We start from the raw sequence: 21,455 nt of genomic DNA on the forward strand, positions 1-21,455 counted from the left end.
TGTATCAAAGTAATAATTTTAGACAAAATATACTTTATGTCAATAACAAGAGAACTTGTTTTACAGAGAAGCACATCAGACGTGCTAAATAAGTATGTGGAAGATCAATGAATACTTAGATCATTAGATCTGATTAAGTAGCACGCTGGAGATACAAAGTGATAATGCAGATGCCTTAGCAGGAATTACTCTGAGACTACAGAATATTTGTTGTATAACACAATCTGACTGAAATGAACCAACGTTTCTAACATATGTTGCTCGCACGAAGATGGGAGTTTGTCTGTGCACTCTGTGAACAGAAGTTTCACCATTGACTTCAGTAGAAGCAGAAAAAGGCCCAGAAGGACAGAGAAGAAATAAAATGGAAGCCGAACAAGTCACACAGACATCAGAGAAACTCTATTCATCCAAATTATGACAAATATCATAGCTTTTAAAGAGCTCAAAATCTCAGTTTGTTTTCTTGGATGCAGTTATTATCATGACATATGGAGCCACAGACCATCCTAAACTAAAGGGATACTTACCAAAGGAAAAGCTATATGGAAAACCCAGCAGCCAGGCTCTCCGCACGCAGCTCCAGTTTTGTCTCCTTTGGGCTCACTACACCCAGCCTGGATCTCTGTCCATCAGCCACAGACAATTAGTGCCAGAGCTATATGACACAACAAGTGATTTCATTCGTGGCGAAATCATAACCCATTGAAGTCAATGTCAAGGCTGCCATTAACCACCAGAGGGGCCATATGTCATGCAGTTGCAGTTGTCTACACAAAATGGAATAGCTTTTTAGTCTGCCTTCTTCACCCTCCTGGTTTCTGTCTTCTGCAGCAGTGCATTTTGGGATAAACTGTGACCAGCGGGAGCCAGTGAAGTATTTTCTAACATGCCCTTTTGGTGAAGTTGTCCTCTTCTGGCAGCTGTGTCCAGAGATGCAGAAGAAACCTTATTCTAAGGACTTTGTATAGTTGTGGTAAATGGCCAAAGATAAGGAGTCCCTAATAGGTAGGCTGATAATGTTTGCAAATGAACAAGATATTACTGCTTCCCCTTACTTAAAATTTGAAACCTTACTTAACAAGTTAGTAAAGGTCAGTTTTCTTTCAACATGGAAGAAATTCTCAATTAGTCTAGGCTTTGGGGAAATGTTAAGTAGAAGCCAAACGGCACACAGCACTGTGGCATTATGAACTTGATTGGAGCTTCTAGGGACTGCAGCAATAGTTAGTAAATAGCAATCATAACAACCAGTGGTGCCTTTTAAAAGATTGAATATTCAGAAAACCAAAGAAAAAAAAAAGAAATTCTTGAAAAACTGAATTTGATTTCCATAGTATCAGGAGAGAAGAAATAATGCAGGGAAAATTCAAAATTCAGAGTTATATTCTAATATTTCAGATGGACCAGGATGCTGCTTTGAGTTGCACTGAGAAGCTCAAAATCTTTTGGATTATGCATCTAGGAAGTTGGTGGCCAGCCATGGTTGGGTAATTGAGAATAAAAGCAGCCTCTTCCTGGCAATGAGAATACAATAGCACTTCTGTTACTACACTCCTTTTTTCTCCTCATGTGAGGCTTCTTGTGCATATCTGATTCAAGCTGAAAGGGTAGGGATGTGCACTAAAACCAGAAAGCTGCAAGCAGGAGCAAGGATGTTTCTTCTGCAGTGGAATGGCACTGCATTTATTAAATGTCCTCAGCCTAAGTTCATCCGAAGATTTCTTAAGGAAACCAGTTGTTTAATCTTCTCTCCTAACAGAGTTAATAATATTCTAATTATAATAATAATAATTTCTTCGCATTTACATAACACTTTACATCTACAAAGCATTCTCTAGCCATGAATCATATCGCTCACAAGTTAAGTTATAGAACTAGCCAGGATGTCCCTACTAATTTTTTGAAAGGAAAACAGTTTCTACAATGCTTAATTTTATGATGTGGGGAAGTACAGTTCCTATTAGCTCATATTTGAATATAAATATCTGGAGGATTAGGTCTGACCGAATAACCTGTTTGCTGAGAGAAAAGACAAGGACCACAACTTGTTAATCTGTGGCATCCAAGCAGCTGAGATGTATTGACATGAATATCAAAGTAGGCCAAAACAGAATGTGTAGATTTGGTTCAACAAACTGAAATGAAATATTTAGTTGATTATTATTAAAAACAGTCTGATAATTCTTAAAAAAAAGAAAAGAAAACAGATACAGAACTTTGGCTAAAAAGAAAAAAAAAGGCAAGGATAATCATTCTTAACATTATAATTTGGAACAAAAATAAATTTTGAAGGACAGGAATTTCCTTCAGGACGAACGTCCAAATATTCATCAGCTCTATTAAGTCAAAAACTGTGTGACAGAATGTTGTGCTATTTCCCTCTCTCCTCTAATCAGTTGCTGTGAATGTGAATCATGGTCTCAGAGAGCAATTGAGCAAACCCCTGTCCCCAAGTACTTCCAGCTGAAGAATGAACACAGAAAGCAGTGTTCTTAAATAGGAAAAGGCCAATGGTGGGATTCATAACTCCTGACTTCAGCTGCATACAAATACCCAGTCTGAGCAGGAGCACTCATCTCTGAGTGCTGGTGGGCAGAGAGGGAGAAGAAAGTTTATTCATCTGAGCATAAGATGTGTGACTAACACAGGCAGGTGGAAATCTCTCAGAAGGTGTCTGTTTCTCTCCACCGACTGCTGAAGGAGCTCTTTTTGTTAAGTCAGATCTCTGAGGTGGCTCAAGGTAGATGAGATGAATCCCTTGTAGCTGAAGAAAAGTGACTGATACAACTTTACTGTCCAAGAAATTTCTGTATTGATCTGAAGAACAAGGTCTCCTCTCTTTCAAAGTGGTGCTGCTTTTGACCTCCACACAGAAAGCCATGACTTTTCAACTTCTGATGGCCACCTTGAATGGCAGACAAGCTTGGGTTTGGTCCTTAGACAATATTAAATTATTACATTCAGCAATAAAACAGATAGTCTGCCAAGAAAATAATCATTGCTGTGTTTAACCTTCTATGAGATGATTACTCCTGGACTATGTATATTAATGAGTTTTGAATGAGTGACATTTAATAAAATATTCACTATCTCTTCAACTTTCTTTCATTTCTTGCTGGAGCCCTTTCATATTTGAAAAATAATTATGCACACCATATTTAACCAGGCTGAAAATGAGACTTACATGGAACCTTTCCAGCTCTTCATTACATATTTAATTGTTAAAATAATCAAGCTATCCATCATACATCCTGCCACCCAGTCGTCTGTCACCTTGGAACCAGTCAGAGAGATTATAGACAGAGAAGTCTGGAAACAAAAATTTTGCGTCTCTCACAGAACAATTTTGCCTGTGAGAGAAATGGTCTCAGCACTGGGTACCTGTACCACATCTGCAAAACCAACAAATAACAGCATCTTCATGGCATCCTCTCCACTTTGGATTTCATCGTGTTTAAGCACTAAAAACTCTGGCCATGTTCTGGAAAAGTTCTTTAGCATGTAATAAGTTCAAGTTCCTGGGTCTTCTCATTGATTTTAGAGTCAGGCCAATACAGAGCATTTTACACAGTACACAGTGATTTGGTGAGCATTTAATAATAGCTAGCTGTTACATGATGCTTTTCGTCAAAAAATTGTCCATGAACTTTACTAAAATGCTAAGTAATGTTATCCTTGTTTTATGGATGGGGAAACAGAAGCTCTAGAACAGAATCTGAACTGTATTAGGGTATAGCAATAATCCATCAAACATAACAAGGCATTTTGTGGAGCCGAGCCCTGTGTCCAGGAACACCACAAAAAGGATGAAACCTAAATATTCTGAGTCTGATTGCAGTGCTCTTTCTGCTGAGCTTTCCACAAACAAAGGGCTGCATGGAGGCTTCTGGGATGTTTCATTTAAATATGGGCTTCGGTGTCGGCAGAACTGGAAGCCATAACGATGACATTACTGCACATCCTTTGAAAGATGTAAAGTACAAAAAATCCAACCATGTGGATTTTGGATCCCTGGCTTTTTAGAAAGTAGAGGATGATTAAGGATATGAAGAGGATGGACTAGGAATATAAATATCATCAAAGCTGTTTTATCTACATGGGTGTCACTGCCCAACTATTTGACATGACAAGTGTTCATAGTCTCACCAGAGCAACAATATTGTAGGTTGCAGTGAGAACATTTTTCAAGTGTAAGTATATTTCAGAAGTCATGAAAATACCACCCATTTTGAATTCACAAAGGAATGTGAACATCATGTTTTAATTTTCTGCATTTTACTGAAAGCATATCATCCTCTTCCATGCTATAGATATAGGGAACACAGTGAGTATTTCAAAGACAGTTTGGCGGGAACTGAGTATGCCAGTTTGTTTGGTTTTTAATCCTAGTCTCAGTCTGTGTTTCTGCAGGAATGAAGTAAGATTTCAATTTAATAACTAATTTTCCATAACCAAGAGTAGGCTAAAAACTAGGTTATTGTTAACAGTGCTCAGCCATATTGTAGCTTTCCATGACTACTGTCTAATGTTTTAACTAATGTTACTCATACATTGCCCTGTAGTCTAAAGAGAAAACAAGCTTTCTCTTATTTCATGAACAAAGGTAAAACAAAAATTATAAAAATCTAGCTCAAGAGCTTACTAGAGAGTATTAAATAAATCTCAGTTCTGGAAGGCTGTGATGTATTGTGAAGGTCAAAGTCGATATGAACAATGAGCTAGCTACTTGCATGGAAATAATGCATTTGGATGAAGAAGTTGTCCCTACCAAATAGCGATATTAGCTGGAAAAGCAAAACAAAAAAACCCACAGAAGATTTAAGAAGCACAAAACAAAAGTCACCAGCACCAGCCATAGCTTGAAAAGTATCAAGGACAGAACCAGTGAAGCGAATGATCTATCTTATAAATTAGACTTCAACTAGTGTAAAAGCAGCCAAAGTGAGGGCCCAATTGTTTTTGTAGCCTGTCGGAAATAATTTCAAACCTGACAGGATACCACGGCTCGTAGTGTGATCTCACAGATTTCAGTGGTCATGCTGAGAGATAAGCAGAGAAGCACAGTAAAAATCCTGATAGCAAAAGCACTGCTGCCAGCTTGGCTGTACTAAGAAATTATCATTCACTCCAAATAGCAAATCAGGTGAGCGCTGAATGACTCCCCTTTCCTCCCTTCTCCTCCTTCCCCGCCTTCCACTGCCTTTTTGCTACCACCTTCTTTTTTCCCCTTCCCCCTCCCTGGGAGGACATGAAATGTTGTGTTTCATGGTATCAAAACCAGCCAATATATCCAACAACAACAAACATCAAAAGAAATTACATCATCATCAAACTATCTTACAATATCATTAGTGACCTAAATTAAAGCAAGATAATTGCCCCGGCAGACAGCAAACAACCATACACGAATACTAATAACGCTGCAAGTAGGTTCTAGCACTGCACCAGAGAAGAAGGTGCCACGCACTTGCTCTGTAATTACGTCCAGACTCAACTGGCATGGCTATTTCTTCAGTTACAGAGAACTACAAGTAGAGCGGTTAACTTGGCGTGCATTTCTCAGACAGGATGCCCATCACCCCCTCCTCTGTTGCCAGTTGCTTGGGCCTAGGAGGCTCTGCCAACCCACAGGGAAGGTCTTGGCACCCCAGCAATGCTGTGCTGAAGCGTGGGGCAGTGCGGAGGGGAGCCCACAGGAAGGGCTGGCATCTCTGCTCCTGTAGAAATAACTGCACAGAGTGCAAAGAGAGGGCACTGACATGGCCATGGTATGGATGAACAGATGGTGGCGGAGGCACGTAGTCAGGAGCACAGGAACTGTCGAATGGGGGATGCCCTTCACTGCTCAGCCCATAAATTTGCACCCTGATAAGCCCTCTCTATAGTGACTACCCCCTCTTGGAAGCTGGAGTGTTGGCCTGCAGAAAGGGTATGCCTCTGTTTTATGCTCTGGGAAGATTTATTTCTGCTGATTTTTGGTTTTAACCTCACATATTTGGACTGGTATCACTAGTATTTGCAATTGTGGAACATTACGAGGCCCTGCCCAAAGCAGAGTCCCCAAAGACCAATATTTCTCTGGCAGCAACAGTCATTAATTACACAGAAAGGTAACGTTTGGGTGCACTTGAAGTATGTACACAATCTGTAAGCATATAGGAAGGAAAGCGAGTCCGGTGAGAAAGACACTAAGCAAGGATTGCAGGGAACTGATTTCAGTTCCTAGTGTTGCTGCATCATGACTGTCATCAAATTACTTCTTTAGGCAGTACTCACTGTCCCAATTGGAAAACAGAGATAATATTTCCTTTGTTCAACTTAGCTTGTTTTACTGTAGCTCTTTAGAACAATAGTCATTTAACAAATGCTTGCATTATTAGAGTCTACCACAATGAGTCCAATATCAATTTGGCTGTCTGGCTACTGTGATGTAAATAATAACAACTGTGCTGGTGTGGCTCATGTGCAACTAGAAAACAGGGTACAGATCTTTTCCTCAGTAACGATGCTGAGTCAAAGCCTTCCTATTTTACCCCAAGACCTCCACAAATCCCCTCATTTTGGTATCAGCCAATTTAGTGATCAAATCTAGGTCAAATCCCCTGTCTTTTTGCAGATCCTGCAAACACTTGTACTAACACAACTAAAGGGCTGGAGGAGGAGGAGCAGGAAAGAGGGAGTAATTTTCCTTCCAAAATTTTACCTTGCTGCTGAAAAAAGGTACTTGGCAAAGCACCCCCGTAGACAGGCAAAGGCAGTATATCATCTCCATTTTACAGTCACAGAATGAAATCACAGAACTATTAACTGGTTTGCCCCATGTCACTTAGGAAGTCTGTGGCAGGGCCAGAAATTTGACATAGATCTCCCATGTTTCAGATCAGTGCCTTAATCATAAAATAATCACCAGAAAGTTGAATACATAGGTTAACTCGAGAAGAATAAGGGTTTTTTTGCTGTGGTATATAAAGAGAGAAATGGCAGCAATGTATTTCTAGTTTCTGGAAACCTTTAAGTTCATTTATATTCTGAGAAGTGACTGGGAAAAATGACTCTGTGGAGTTCTCTGTTTATTCTCTCTCAGTTACTTTCTTATGAAATTTGCTCAATTCGCAGTTCAAAGGAAGGTATTTGCTCAATGCCAGTACAATGCAAACTCAATCGAGGACTGAAAAATCATGCTGTATTCTTTGACTCATGCATCATCAGTAGTCAGAAAGCATTTCAAAAATGTTCCAGAAATCAAAAGTCCAGACAAAAGAAAATAAAAGAAACAAAACAAAACATAAGGTTTGTTTTGATTTCACCTGCTCTTAGGCAGAATACTGTTCAAAATATGGAGGCCTAATTTCTTCCAAACTTACTCTGAAATTAAAGAACAAATCCATCCTTTTCCATCCAAACCATCTGATTTCCAAGATGGAGTTTTTTCTCTGTAATACATAAATACTAATTTTGGTAATAAAACAATAATGTTACTTCCTACTTCTTTTCAACCAAGTGTTTTATTTTATTAAACCTGGTAGAGTGAGGAGGATTTCACTTGCCCATTTTACTCCCTGTTTATGTGACAGAGCCTCCTGATTGCAAACTTTCAGTAACTGCTGCAGTATCCTGACCTGCAGGTGTTGGAGAAGAGTGCATCTCTCCTCGAGCACAGATGTGGCGTGAAGGGTGAGGCTTGTAGACACCATTTGCCACAAACGATTTCAGTAGGTAACTCTCTCTGGCATTCATGGCCATTCACCTCACTCAACCCCTGGCTCCTTGTGCCTGCTTCAATGATAGGCTTCTTCCCCGATGGAGAAGTCAAAGAGGTGCGGTGCTCCTGGGAACAGGGTTTCTGCCAGTGAAATGCTTGGTCAAGCCCATGTTTAGTAGACGCAATGCTGGTAGGCCTCAATCCCATCATGAAAGAAAATGAGCTTGAGGAGTAAAGCCATATCTTCCTTAGAGACTTTAAAACAAAGGTCCAATATTTTGTCCCTTAGGCTTAACTGGCCCAAAATTTCATCCCTCTTGAGTCCAGCCACTTACTGTGGTCTTTGCTTTTCCCCCAAAGACTTGGAAAATAAAGATTTCTCTGTTGCTCTGCTTTCTATTCCATGTATGGGAGACAAAAAAGAGCGCAGGTCTCAAGTCAATGACCGGCAGTGTCAATGGCTTGGGATTTTTAACAGTATCCAAAAAGGGGCTTTCCTGTGAGTGCTTACGTCCAAGACACAGCTGAGATTTTCATTTGTGGCATGCTCTGCAGTCTTGTGTTTGCATGAACAGGCAGCACGGAAGGACAAACCCCTCCTCATTGCTAGGAGCTCACATCCCACGTAAGCCTCACCTTGGAAGGTCCTGTATCTGGCTGGATTTCACCGCAGAGGTGTGTTTCTTCTGTAATGCTATTGCCTCTTTATTGCTACATGACTTTTTTTTTTTTAGTTTCTCTATTTTGAAATAGTTCTCAAGCCGCTTTTGTGAAATATACTAAGAGAGCATCATGACAACAAAGTCAAAAGGTTAGGAAGGTGCAATAAAATTCAAAAAGTGTAATAATGCAGGAGGAATATTGCAGTTGTGTAGTATCTTTCAACAGAGGTCTCAGAAGAAATCATTAATTAAGCTTCAATCCTTTAACCTCTGAGGTAGGTAGTGTTACTGTACCCACTTCACTAATGAGTAAACAGAGGCCTTGGCATGTTACAAGCCTTTTCTAATGTTACCCAACAAGTCAGAAGAAAGGGAAGAGAAGTAATGAAATTAACAGCAGCAGTAAATATTTATACTATGACATTATGCAAATTCTCTTCTCTAATTCCAGCATCTAGCATTTTACCTCATTTCCCAAATCATTGTGTTTTTCTTTATACATACGGGTTATCCATATCTCCCCACACACACCCCCCTTCCTGCAGTGGTTTAGGAGAAGCTCAGGTTGCCTTTATGCCTAAGGCAGTCTTTTCGAGGTTTCCCCTTTCCTTCACTTGCCCCACTGATTCCCCTCTCCCCACACCGCTTTGCTTTCCTTCATAGCCTCCCTGCTTCTGAGGGGGTAGCGGAGGCTGCAGGCTATCAGAGCAGTCATTTTCAAATCGGGATACCTTTACGGGAGTGCAGGTTTCCGAGGGGCCTGAAAATATGGCAACAGATTGTCAACTGCCTCTCAGTGAGTTCATAACTGTAGCGGCATTTATTGCAAAGAAGCCTTTATGTGCATTTCACATGGGAAAAAGCTCAATCTACACAGTCACCTCTTGGGATCAAGTCAAATTCAGAGAAGTCACCCCCAGGAGGAGACACATAAGTGATGGTTTACAAATAGACTGGCTTCATGTAAAATGCCCTCATCCCCTTCCCTAGAGAGAACAGAAGAAGCAGGGCTTCATGCAGGTAAGGAAAATTAGAATGGATGACTATATCTAAGCAGGAAATAACACCAACCACCTTATCTTTACAAACAGGACTTTGGGGGATAAAATATAAATGAGTTTGACCTTAAGCATCTTGTTCAGACTTCCAAAGGCTCCAACCAGCTGTGGAGTAATGGAGGGGGCAGACAAGTTACAAGTTTTACCTTCACCCTGATGCTGAGTTATTTGTATCAGTGGGCAAGCTGTTGCACTATTATGCTTGGAGCGCAGATAACGCTTCTTACCTGGGGATGCCATGGAGATGCAAAATTAATTAGCCTTACACACCTTATGAAACTCTATGAAATATAAATGCTAGCAGTAATATTAAGGGAGGTAAACAAAAACTGATCAAGGATCTGGCCCACAATTATCTTAAACCTTCCTTTTTGCTTCATTTCAACCCTAACTGGTGGTGTTAGCTCTCCTCCTCATTTTGATTCAGTAGCCATGACAGAAGTCCACTTCTCCCCCTCTCTGCCATTTATTCCAAGGCATAATGTAATAATTATACTCACATTTTTAAAGGTAGACATTTCTCCATAGGCCCTATCAACCTGTGGCCTCATGATTGTAATTACTTGATCTACAGACTGCTAATTTTTTATCTTCCATAGGAATAAAATAGCACAGGAATAGGACACAAAGAAAATGCAAAGAAGTTTCAGACAGCAGCTTGATAATGTTTCTCTAATGACTGCTGACTATGACAAGAAATATAAATATCGTGTGTATCAGAAAAAGCATGATTTTATTCTTTTTTTTTTAAAAACGTTTCCTATTTCTTGACACGTGGACACAGATTCAGTGAAACATTCAATTTTTGGGGGGACTTTCTGGGCTATAAGCAACATAAAAAACATTCATGTAGGTTTCTGTTTATTACTTTTCCAGTTAAATTTGCATGGAATTGATGCTTGCTCTCAGGAGTCTATTTGCAATATTGGGAAAGGGTGTGAGTGAATTGAGGCCAAGCCCATGACAAGTTTCTACTTAGCCTACTTCTGCCTCAGTTGCTTATGACATTTCTGTTTTTCCAGCCTGTAAATGAGATGAAAACCAGGAAAAGCAAGACTGAGTAATAACAGTGCTTACTCTGGCTGGAAAAAACTGGTCCAAATCAGCAAGCCTGGCTTTGATTACATCCAGTGATCAAGCTGTGTGACTTGACTTAATGTCTCAGGAAATGTTAATCTGCACGTGGAAAGCTTGGTTCTAGAGACTGTATGATCCATTGACTTGGGTAAGAAGTCAGTGCGCTTCATGCTGTCTTCTCTTTTTTTCTACAGGTCTGCACTGTAGTCCCATGTTTGAGGAGGGCTAACATATAATGGAGAAACTGTTTAGTAACTGGGCATTTTTATCTTCTAGCTCAGTATGGGAACAGTACTAAAACAAACAAACCAAACAAACCTCTGGAGTGAGTCAGACGCCAGGTGTAACTTATGTGGGAGTTTTGTATTGCATTAGATTTACAGTCCACTAATCTGACAGCATATATTTTAGTATACTTCCGATTTCAGTGGACTAGAAAAATGCTTTACTTGCTGAGGATACACAGTGTAGTAGAAGTATTATTGTAATTTGATATTTTGTTAGGTTTATAATGTAACAGGTGATTGTTTAGGGTGAACTGTAAGTTTTCAAGTACCATTTCCCTGAGGTCTACAGAAAGACATATGTTAGATCTCAGGACTGTTAACTATAGTACAATGAGATAAACAATTGCACATCACATTCAAAAATGAAATAAGCCATATAGTCTAGAAGCAGTTTGATTGGGAGTGGGAGGTGTGGGGAGACTAAAGAAACTCACGGGTTGTGTGTTGTCTTGTTTATGTAATAGGGAAATATTTTGGCATTGCACAAACTCTCCCAGTCCCCATCAAGAGTTTGACTGGATCTGGCAAAATTTTATTGATTTTAATATGAAATACCAGTTCCTTCTTGGTATCTGTAAGCACCTTTCCACCCCGCAATTGGCTGACTGCCTCCCATTGTCATCAGTTAGACTTGTGCACAAAGAGCTTGAAAAGAAAGTAGTTTGAAGAAAATTCATGAAAATTCAAAATAAATGAAGAAGTACTTAAGGCTGTACTTAGATTTAACAGAACAACAACAGTATAGGTAAAAATCTTACTATCTGGAGAATGATTCCAATAAATTGTCAATGATTTTTCTGACCAGTGCTTGAGTACCCATTTTCAAGTATTTAAAAAAACGCGGTGTTATTTCATCTTTCTGTCAGCAAAGTTTAACATGTTTTCATAGATCTGAATTTCAAATACTTGATGTACATATGGATTTCCTGCTGAGAATGCAGGATTACATTCAGTTGTCAATACATCCTAGGACTTCATTTGCCTTTTCCACAGGATCAGTCTGATGGGTCGTAGCCATCAATGTGATTGACTAACTATACAGCCAGCTCTTTCCTCTCTGAGTTATTTCTAGGTGATGAGCTCTAACAAAATATCTGCAATTGTTGTTATTGCTTCTTGAGTGAATGACCAAGCAGTTTGTGCTACTATTCATCTCTAGTGGAACATTTTCTCTCCATTGCTTAAGGTTCCAGTTCAGCCTCTTTGGTATCCTCTTTCTTCTTGGTCTTGACAAGGCTTCCCAGGGTTAGATCCTCAACAAATTTCATTAGCACTCTCCTGCTTTTTATTACTTGACCAGTCATGAAAATATTAAGTTAAACATGTCCTAGGACTGAGTCTGTAGGAACTGATGAGTTCAATGCTTATCTTTTCAGCACAAGGTACTCTCACTTTCCCTTTAATTTGTTCTGCCCCACCTCAAAGTTCTTGAGCTAATCCTTGTTTTACACCTCGGTAATTTCCCATCAATGTGATATTAATGCTTCACAAAATCCCAGACAGACAGAAGCCCCTGCACTACCTCTGTCTAAAAAATTCTTATTAAAGAGTAATATTAGTTAAGTCTGATAACCATCTATGGTAATAAAACTCCTGTGCATTTTTCTCCTATTTTTCACTTGCTTCCACATTTTATTATTCTTTTCTCCAAACTCCATCAGACCTGTAGTTACCCCAGTTCCTTTTTTGAAACCCTTCTTGAACAAAAGTAACAAATCACGGTCCATTAATTTTTAAAATGAAGATGATAAAGAAACAATTAATAGTAAGCAACATGTGCCCATTGAGGGTTTACCAGAAACACACAGCATGGAGAACAGTTTCCCAAGGTGTCAATAGCTGTTCATTAAATGTTAGTGAATTACTATAGCCCATGATAATTTAAACTGAATCAAATCATATTATTTCTGGATGTATCTTCCCTATACATGTCATAGGTGAACAGCATTGTCACACTCAGAATTGCTTGGCAAGAGCAAAAATGTGATAATACCTTGTATAAAAATCAAATAGAAGGAAAATGCCTGACCCAGACCTCCAAAAACCCTTCATTCCTTACAGCCAGCAATTTGAAAAATAAATAAATAAACAAACCAGTCTGTTACAGGGTTAAGTCATGCATAAATTTTGATCCTCACATATTTCCACCTTGAAAATATCACGGTATTATTTGCTGTTTGCAAAATACCAATTGGCACAGCTACCTTAGAATGACTAATATCACTGTAATCAAGGACAGCTGGTTTTCTTGTGGAGTTACCAAATTCTCTTCAGGAGCCTCAGCTTCTAATTATCTCTGACTAGGAGCAGCCTTCACCTTCCCTTCCCTCCCAAGAAATACAAGGGACCGTAGTGCAGCACCACCAGCCTCCAACTCTTGTTACCACACAATGAGATGCAATGTATTAAACATACAATGCATGTTCTAATAAGTGGAGCCAACAAGAGCTAAAGAGCTTGCAGCTGCTGGTACCACCTGTGTCCCTCAGCTTCCAGCCAGAACAATCTCCTCTCTTCAGTCCCTAGTTGTGGCGAGAGATAAAAGAGGTGGAAAGTGAGAGTGACATGTCTGGCTCATGTCCTGCTCTCGTCATGAAGGAGCCAGTTGATCTGGAAAGCTTGCTCGCTCCCTCTGCAAATGTGGATGATTATGCCTCTTCCCCCACAAGCACGCAAACAGAAAGTGGCCAAGTATAAATTCCCCATTTATTCATCCGTGGAATATGCCCCACGTGCTTGTCATAGTTTACCAAAATGCAATTTTATTAGTTATCATTCTTAGCTCTCCTGGGTCATTAAGATTGCTGTGGAACAGTAAACTTGTGCAGAGCAGAGAGACGACCTAGCGTGTAAATGTGACTTTGGCAGACAGAATGGAAATCCATACTGAGGTCCATTTTATTTTAAGAGACTTTTATAAAGGCTTTTGACAGAGGGCTGGGGCATTTTTTTAACCTTTTCCTTTTTTAATATTCTGTTTCTTTTTCCCTCGCCTGACTGTGTGGTGATATGGATGCCTTTCAAAGTTTGGAATTATCTGTTGGCTTCTTCAGTGCCTCAGGACAACTGGCGTCCATTCAGGGATCAGAAAGACCATCAGTTGTTTGGATCTTTTTCCTTTCACATGGAGTTTTGTTTTGCTTTTTCCCTTTCCATGCATTTCATTTCTGAGTTGACTGGTTTGAATCAATGCCCATCTTGGGCCAGATTGTGCCGTTAAAGCACTGGCCAGTATTGTAGTCTGAATGGAAAGCAGGGTAGGCAGAAATAGATGCTTACATAAATACTCACTAGATTATTACCAATATTACTTATTAACAGTGAGAACTGAAGCTGTTGCTTATATAATATCTGCTCCATCCCGACTGGACTCTCTTTTCTGCACAAGATTTTCCTCAGGCTCTCCAGTCTTTTCTGCACATAGTTGACAGCCCAAGCATGAGATCAGGAGAAAATTCCCTCAGTTACATTGGAAGGCCAAGAGCAGTACTCTTAACGATCTTGCCCTTTTTTAATTCTTCTCAGATTCAAGCTTTTTATATCTTCCCTTGCATCACCTCAGAATGTTACTGCTGGCCTAATAAAGGCAGGATATAATGTACAGAACATAACATTCCCCCACTAGGCCAACATGGAACTGGCCCCTTCTGTTTCAATTTAAGATAAGCTAGTGATCTGAGTTAAAAAGCTATTTGCGTTTTGTGGTATTTTCTGTTCTTCTTAAAGCCTGAGCTCTTAGAATTATCACATAGCTCTGTGTCTAATACCCTGGAGTTCCTACAGACATATCTTCTTTTCCATCTAGAAATACTGCTCACAAACATTTTGAGGATTTCCTGTGCTTGCCCAGGATTTCTGAATCCACCACAACACTGGCAGGGAGGATTTTCCCAGAATTTTCTGCTCTAACTAGGACCACTCCCTGAGTTAAAATGTATTTCTCCCACAATTTGGAAGGAAAAAAAAGATTGGATATGAAGCTATGATGCATGTTCCATTCATTATAGCAGTGGTTTTGTTGCTACTTTACAGGGAATATTCATAATACCCAAATCAATTTACTTATTTAAACACAAGCTGTACAGTCAATATAGGGACTTTGTCAGCGTCTCTGAATTGCTCTGCGGCGGAGCTGTCCCTCTCCACTTGCTATGCAAAGAGTCTGGGACTGCTTGCCACCTAGCTTAGTAGCTATGTAGATGACTAAAGTTGGCGATATGAATACCCTGCTGCGTCACTGCCTATTTACTGTGCTGCGTGTCATTTATTTCATGTTTATTGTTACATGCTTTGTTCTCCTTCGTAAAGTACCCAGTAAAACCTCAGATGTTGTGAGAAAAGACGCTTGCAGTCATTGGACTGATTGATTACGACTGGCCTTGGAACAGAGGGAGCACAAGGGGTAGTACAGGGAACACTTTAGGGGACAATATAATTTGATATTCCTGCTAGTAAATACATCAAGCAAAAAGTGACCACATTAAACAAACAGCCCGCCCTGTATTTATACCATTAGTTCTGCTAGTAAAGAGGGAGTACATAAGTTGCCGCTCCAGCTTTCCATGCTGTCCCATGGCAGCTCCCCGCATTTGATTTTGTATTTGTGCTGTAGCTCATTCCTTTCAATCACTGCAAACTATCATCAGACCAGTTGCCTTTCTCTTGGACTGTTTCTTGCTTATCCTCTGTATTCACTGATGGCCCAGTCCTATAACATGACAGATGCTGTCCTGTGGCAGGCAAATATTGAACAGCAGTAGAGCACTGCCCTGCACCTTCCAGGAATGGGCCATAAGACATTCCAGACTTTTCCAAATGGTGCTGAGACAATACTTCTCTTTCTTGTATTTTAGATTAAACCCCCCCCCCCCCCCCCCTGTTTTTCAGACATTGGAAAAATTCATTTAACAGCATGTTGAAACTAGTATTCCAGTACCACCAGAAAGTGTTTTCTTTAGGAACAATTGGATCTTCGTTTTAATTGTGTTCCTTCACTGCTTTTACATGCTTACTTTTTATACAAGCCATTTGGGTAGCCAGAGATCCATTTATTCACGTTCCTGTACAAACATGGGCTGCATGTTCAAATTCAGTTGTGTTTATGAGTGCATGAGAGAGAAAATATTAATGTACAAAGTTGGGTGTAACTCAGCAAACCACATTACTATTCCTTTGAAAATGCGATCCAGTATTTAAAAATATTGTTGACACATTAAATGAAGAAATCTTAAAAAGTATTTAACATTTCAAATATACCTTTATTCTCCCTTATTAGCATATGCAATTAAGGATTCAAAACTGAAATGAAAGGTGTTCACCTGGCAATCTCCTACAAAGTATTTGGAGGGGGTTAGTATAGTGGTTCTTACAGTGGGCTGCAAGAAAATTATTTTTTGATAGCTCTGTCATGTGGAACTTGACTAAGAAGTGGCAATATTGTCATTAGTTACTCACTAGGTGGTGTTCAGTCAGAATGTTAACATTGTTTTAAAATTTCTCGAATTTAATTATTTTTCATTGTAATAATGTTAACATCGACATTCCACAGAACCAATGCTTTGATGGTCTAGTTATAAAAGATTTAGGTCTTTTTCTTTCTTTTCTTTTTCTTTTCTTTTCTTTTCTTTTCTTTTCTTTCTTTTTTTTTTTTTTTTGGTGTGAGTGTGCTCTTTAGTCTTACCATTCTTCCATATTTCCTCCTAACCATTGAAGTATGTGCTGTAATGGCCAAGTTAATGGCCAAGTAAATAGGATCCAATTTTAATTTTAAAAATAAGATTTCTAAAAAAATCTTTATTTGTTCAGCTAGTTCTTCTTCACAGGAAATAGGAGGGACCTGGAGAGCTACAGTCTTGTGAAAGGTTAAATCATGGATCTAACTGTTCTTCACAGTGATGTCCAGATAGTGGTAGGCATGTAGAGCAAAAGTTTGCTCCATGGGCTTGTGACTACAGTTTTCTTCATTGAAATCACTAATCCTTATTGCTTGTCAATTCTCATTTTCCTATCCCCTGCACAAAGACTGTCCTCTGAGGGGAAAAATTGGGGCAACCTTTTACATAAGATATGCTGCTTTCCACCTAGGACAGCTGCAGAAACTTAACTGTGAAGCTGCTTTAGTGTTGGTTTATATATAGGATATATGGCAAACACAGATTAAGAACAAATGTTTCAGAGCACCTCAGTAATTTAGGAGTGCAAGTCCTGCTGATCTGCCAAGTGTGCAAAAGCCCCTGCTAAACTTAAGATACCTTGATCACTGTAAACATTTACCTTGCGGATATTACTTTTGTGAGCTGCCTACAGGAAGTGCAAACAGCATGATACAAAATGGCATCATTTGTAGGATACCGACATCAAGCTCTCCATTCAGCCAAAGATTCCTAACATACAGATCTTTCAGTTATTCTTGTGAACCTCTTGTGTTTATTTCTGTATGAAATTAATCAGTTTGTATGTATATTTTACTTGGATTTAAAAATGTTGAACTGATTTTTATTTTATTTTATTTTTATATGCATAGGTATATTCATTTTCAGAATGGATTTGCAACAATTATCTAAAGATACAAGAAACAGAGGTGACTACTAAAAACAGTAGGTTTCATGTAGTTAGGGTTGGGTACAAGTGCATGTTAGTAAACAATTATCACTTATTTAACTATATTGTGTTATCTTCTCAGGATAAAAAGACTGGCAGAGCAACATTTTCATGTCATTACCAAATGTATGTTACAGCAAAAATGTTCAGTAATTACAGTGCACACTGAGATACCTATAATTTTTCTCAGTCATTTTACAGTAGTTGTAGTCATAGTATAATGAAATAACCAGAAACAGAAAGATTTTCTGGTGTGTTGGAATTCTCATTTGTAGTAGTAATTTTCAGTTGAACTGTTTTTGTGATTTAAAAATGTATGTTCTTATAGAGTCATATGCAAGACACCTGTGAATCAGATAGTTCAGTCCTACTGTGGGGAAATACATGTGGAGAAAAAATGAGGAGAAAGAAGCACACAAAAAGAGCATTATATGGATACTGGGCCTGATTCACTGCAGTAACATTCCAGTGAAGTAATTCAAAAGATGGTAAGCCAGCATAATATTGGAAGAGATTCACAGTGGCAAAACAGGACTTCTTTTGGCATGCTCATGTATAAAAGAGAAATTTGCTCACTGGATTCTCCTCTCACTTTCACAGCATAAATCAGCAGTAATTCTATTGAAATCAATGGAGTTAAGCCAGGTTAAAATGAGGGGGAGATGAGAATCAGACTTGCAAAGCACAGTTTGCTCTGATTTAGCGCACAAATGAGAGCCTTATAATCTGTTTACTAACAATAGATGAAATATGCAAATTGTCCTTTTGGAAAGCGACCATGAAAACTGAGCTTCACAAAAGCAAGACGAGGGGTGGGAATGTTCTTAGTTCCAGACATTCACATCCATAGTCAGAAGTCTGATACATATACATGGTCTCAGTGAGAAGAAAACTGCCAAGTTCTCATGACACATGCAGAAATAAGGTAGATTACAACAAGATGTGAGACTACGCTCTGGAATGGCGAACATCCCTTGCGGAGGCACAGATAATCCAGCAATCAGGCCCCAGGCAATGTTTCTCCGAGCAAACCCAGGCGGGCCAACTGTGCCATTTCACAGCACGGGTTGTGCCCTGAACCTACTGCGGACCCACGCAAATGTGGCAGGGTCCAGGTGGTACCAGTGCCTGGCGGTCCAGAGCAGGAAATATTCATAAAGAACCTTTGTGTTTACTAAACCACTAAGAATTTAAATGGCTCCAAATGAGAATCCAAATGTGTAAAGCACCTGAAAAAAAGATGCCAAAATAACAAGGCAGTGAAATGCTTTCATGCTCACTTAACCATGGAAGAGACAGGAAGAGTTAATTTTCATCAGCTCTGAGAAAATGCTCATTCTGGGTTTCAGGATGCAGTTGTGTGTAGTCCAGTGAACCTACACATCATAATTAGACAGACATTTTCCTTATGTTAAGTCTTAAAGTTTCAATTTCCTCCTTCGATTTTTTTTTAATTCTGATCCTGATCCTTTCATTCTGATCCAAGCTTAATGTAGATTTATACGTTACCCATGAGAAGACATCTGCCTATTGCTGTATTATGGCATTCAGGATCAGACTTTTATTCAGGACACATAACACACTGAAAGCTTGGGATTTTCGTTAGCCATGTCCCAAAGTATTTCCGGAGGAGCACCTCAAGTACCACAGGAGAAGGCAATGAAGGAGGGCAGAGACAATCTTTTACCAGCAAGCTTAAGAGCTGATGACCTCATACATCTCTTCAGTTGCTGACTTCTGTGATTTTTGTGATACATTTGGGAACGATATCCTCAGGGCCTCGTGGTTTGAGACAACAGGGAGGACAGAAAGGAGGAGGTGGCAGTGTTCATGGTTGGCAATACCCATGATTACTTGACAGCCACTCACTGGCCCTCAAGTGTTACCCAGCTCAGGGTAGCAGTGTATGAAGGAAACCAAATACCTGCCATCACAGCAAGCTCTAGAGCCCTATTGCCCAGAAGAGGGCAGGCCTACAGTATTTTTCCTTAGACAAAGGCATTCTAGCAGATCTACTTCTGTTCCTTTTAACCGTCTAGTCTGATACATGGGCTGAAGAAATTAAATGCAATGCAAAAATGCAAACGACCCCAGCTCTAGAAAAGCTCAGGCTGTTGTCTTAGTCAAGAGGCTCAGCTCTTTACTGCTTTTTTCAGGCAAAGTTTTCAGAGAAACACATGTTTCTCCCTAACTAATGATCAGTTTGCTCAAGTAAGGAATTTTGAACCAGGTCCATTTCACTGCCTGAGATCAAAACAAATGACAAAGTACCATGCCCCAAAATTAAAACTAAACCTTAAGACATAAAATGTTAATTTTATTGAAGTTCCATTTTTCCCCTCCATTAAAATGAAAACAATCATCTGGCTTTCAGCATCTGATTATTTTTCCTCTTCTATTTTCCTCCTATCTGCTTCTCACAAAGAAGAAAATTATTGAAAAAGACCTGAATACATGACAATTCATGTATTTTTTATTAAAGAATATCTAATATTTGAATTGATGTTTCTTTTTCATTGAAAATGCATAAGAGAAAATACAGTAAATTCTTGATCAGTTGGAACTAGGAATAGTAATGTCAATGTTAGCTACTTATGCTGTATAACGTAAAACTAGAGAAAACATCACCATGAATCCAGTTCTTATAAACACCTCCTTAAGGAGAAGCCCTTGTCCAACTTTCTTAGCTTCCAAGCATTTCCACCCTTTGTCTACCTCTGTCTTACAACTGTGATAAAAAGATATTATATTTTGTTTTAAAACAAACTGAAATTCTGCTCTGATCCAGGCTTTACTGGTATTGAAATTGGTGTTTGTCAAGTCTTTCTTCTCTTTCCTTTTTTTGGCAGTTGTTCTTGCTGTTGAAGGCTCCTGCTTGTCACCCTGCACTCGCCTGCTTTTGCAGACTGCTTAACACAAAGTGTTAGCGGTGGCATAGCACACCGGGGATGCATCACTGGAAGTAGGGTACTCCAGCAAGTAGCCTGACCAAAATGGACCTCTAATCAAGCCCTTACACACTAAATGTAAATGGCACAGCGAGAGCTCCTTGAGGCGCTCAGTGATCCTCTGACATTTGTCCCCTCTCTTTCACATACCTTTACTCAGCAAAGCAGCATCTCGCATAAAATATGCAACATAAACCTACGCTTGCTTACGTACACTCTCCCCAGACTAGATTGTTGCAATTTGCTCATCTTCAGGATTCCCTTGAAGTTGGCTGGAAAGCTGCTGTGGTTGCAGAACGTGGCTGCTCTCTCACTGTTCAGACAGGTGTATATGAACCAGACCTGCACTCCTTTTTTGACAACCACAAATATTCTGCACCACTAATGCATTTAAACTTAAAAGCCAAGGAGTAAGAACATACAGAATTATCCTTATTCCTGTGTCCCGTCAAAGCACTGGAAATCAGATAAGCTGGTTTTGCTTCTCACTCCCAAATTTAGCACAGACCACCGCAATGCAACGATCTTGTTAATGAACTTCACCGTGGCATTCTCTCTCCAAGAGAGAGGAACGATGCCGCTAATCAGCAATACAGGAGAGCTTCTCTGCAAGGACAGATTAAATAGAGCAGGACTCTATGGCTTCAGAAAGAAATAACTGAGGATATTAGAAAGGTCAACCATACCACAAATGGCATGGAGAGAATGAATAGGGAATGATTATTATTTATTCTCATTACGTAAGAACGTGAAATTATTATGGCCAGTTTAAAGCAAACAAAAGGGAATACTTTTTCATAAAACATGTAATTACACTATGGAGCTTATTGCTACAGGAAATTTTGGAGCCCAAAAGCATAAATGGGTTAAAAGAGCAATTAAATGGGTACTTAGAAGGAAAGTCCATTAGGACTGTTAAACACAAAGATGTGCTATCTTCTCTGTTTGAGGAAGGCTTTCCTCATGCACTCAAGGAGCTTAAGTTGACAAGCTCTAATGTAGATATTCAGAATAAAGTTCTAGAATAGTTTCCCCAAAAGGAAACAATATTTTTCAACATAATTAGCCCAGCCACCATCTCCCAAAATTTGCTTATGAAAACTATCTGTGATAATGCT

Source organism: Apteryx mantelli, chromosome 2, assembly GCF_036417845.1.
Source record: "Apteryx mantelli isolate bAptMan1 chromosome 2, bAptMan1.hap1, whole genome shotgun sequence".
Taxonomy (NCBI): Eukaryota; Metazoa; Chordata; class Aves; order Apterygiformes; family Apterygidae; genus Apteryx; species Apteryx mantelli.